Source organism: Arachis ipaensis, chromosome B5 (assembly GCF_059453495.1).
Source record: "Arachis ipaensis isolate K30076 ecotype BB chromosome B5, ASM5945349v1, whole genome shotgun sequence".
NCBI lineage: Eukaryota > Viridiplantae > Streptophyta > Magnoliopsida > Fabales > Fabaceae > Arachis > Arachis ipaensis.
Genome location: NC_142440.1, coordinates 136,957,995 through 136,960,782, shown reverse-complemented (window position 1 = coordinate 136,960,782; position 2,788 = coordinate 136,957,995).

The window sequence follows — 2,788 nt, the reverse complement described above, 5'->3', positions numbered from 1 at the left end:
TGACAATTACACCATGGCTTAATTTTGGAGCTAAAGAGGAGGAAGGAAAAGATGAAAAAGAAGACTATGAAGGTGAAGAAGGAGAGTATGAATGTTAGAGTTATGCGAGATATGATAAAAATTGGGAAAGAACAGTATCGTTTTTGAATAAAGGGGTCAGAGATCATTTTGTCCCTTGTTAGAGTTATCAGTGACCATTTTGTCTCCTATTAGAGTTGTCGGAAACTATTTTAATTTATCCTCCGTTAGAGTTAACAGAATAAAAAATCTAAGTGACTGATGGAATATTAATTAATTGTTAGGAACGAATCGAGTAATTAATTTTAGTTACGAATTAAAATGTCCAATCTAAAATTTGTTGAGAATCAAAATGAATATATACTCTTAAGACAAACTTCCCAAACAGTCTTGAACAAGAGTTTTAGCATGGGCATGCCCAGTTCAGGCACTCACGATGCCGGTCGTTTTTTTTTTTTTTTTTTTTTGTCGTGTTGGAGGTTAGAGTATTAGTCACGTCTCACGTGTATACCAATTGATGTAGATGTAAATGACGTGTTGCTTCTGACCTTCACATAGGATGGAAATAGGCCCGACTGGTACCTATTTTATAAAATAATCACATACTTAAATTTTTATAAAAATTTTAATACATTCATAGATTAGGTTCGGATTTATTAATTAGTTTTATTAGTCTTTTAAATTTGTTTGATTTATTAAAATATAATTAAATATATAAATTATTTTTTATTATTAATATAATTATTAGATATTTTTAATTTATTATATTTTATTATAAATATTTTTGTATATTTTAAATATTTTAAAAATTTAAAAATTTTATAAATATTAAATATAATATATTATATATATTTTTATTAAAAAATAATTTTATTTTTATAAAAAAAATTATCAAATTTTTTAACAGTTTACAAGTCAAGCCAAATTAAATAACTGGTCAAATTTAATATTTTAAAAAAAATTTATAATATGCTGCAGACTAAATCAAACCAATTAACTATTTAACTACGTGACAGACTAGGTCTATTAAAAATAAAGTCTAACTTAATCTGACTTATTAGTTATTTTTAGGGGTGGGCATGGTTTGGATTTTTATAAATCCAAACTGGATTCATTTTAAAACCAGTTTTATGGTTCATGAAACTAAACCAGAACTGGATTGAAGAGAGAAATCGATTTTAAACCGGTTTGAAAAAACAAAAACTGGTTTTAAACTAGTTTTAGAATTTAAATTTGGTTTTACTTACAAATCGGTTTTAAATCTAGTTTTACGTATAAAATCGGTTTTAAATTCGATTTTTTTAAATCCAAATCTAAAATCCGGTTTTTTTTAAATCCAAATCTAAAATTCGATTTTTTTTTTATAAAATTCGATTTTAAAACCAGATTTTTTAACCAAAAATTCAGTTTTAAAACCAATTTTTGAAAATTCAGTTTTAAAACCAGTTTCTTCAACCAAAAATCCAATTTTAAAACTAGTTTTTAAAAATTCAATTTTCAAAGCAAATATTTTAACAAAAAATCTACTTTTAAAACCAGTTTTTAGAAATTCAATTTTCAAACCATAATTTTTTTAAAAGTAAAATTAATGCTAAAGTTATTTTAAAGTGTATAAGTTCATTACAACTAGAATTTGGTTCTTTATAAATATAATGACAATAACTAATCTATATAACATTTAATCTTATTAATGGACAAGCATGCTACTATAACCATGAAAACAATGTCACTCATTTTCAACTTCACATACACGATTATTTTTTAAATTCTTTTTAGTGATACAGGTACCAAAAACAATAATCTCCTCTTAAATAATACCTTATGAAGCACGGACACTTTGCTGAGTTGCCGTGTCTGCGTGTCGGACACATTTCGGACACGACACTCACCGACACTCGTCAACACGCATGTCTGCTGTGTCCAAACCGTGTCTCAATAAAAAATAAAAAATTCTTCTCTGGACACACTTAGACACATCTAAATACCATCACGTGTCAGCGTGTCCGGTCTTATGCTTAATATATATTTTTAAAATAAATTTAGATATAGTATATATTATTATTTATTAAAACAAAAGATATTCTAAATACTTGATATAATTAAAACAAGACATTAAAAATAATTTAAAAAATTAATTTGTATTTTAATATCAATAAAATATTAAAATATCATTACGGTTTATCTAAAAAATACTTTATATTTTATATGTATGCGTGTCCCCGTGTCATGTAAGATTTTAAAATTCGCGTGTCGGCATGTCCCGTGTCGTGTCATGTCCCGTGTCCGTGTCAGTGTCCGTGCATCATAGATAATACCAAATATCATTAGTTGTGCATGCAATTGGTCAAGGCAAAAAAAATTGTTAATAAATAATATCAGAAAAAGTTCATAGAATGAAGGCAAAGGAGATAATCATGCAACCAGAAAATAGACATTTAACATCATATTAAACACATAACAAAATTAGAAGACAAGCAAAAAGAATTAAGTCGAAAAAGAGATGCCAAAAAGAGCAAAAATAGTTCAAACTCGGTCAAATATATGTCGAATTGATTAAATAAGAATAAACACATACAATACAATTAATATTTTGAGAAAATCAGCATTTTGGCCACCCAAAGTTTCGGTTTTCAACAAAATTGCCCGCCAAAAGAAAAAAAAAACGTTTAAATTTGGATTAGAATTTTTTTTTTCACCAATTCAATCTTAGATTAGAATTTTTTTCAATTTAGATTTTAATTTGGATATGAATTTGGATATGGATTTAAAC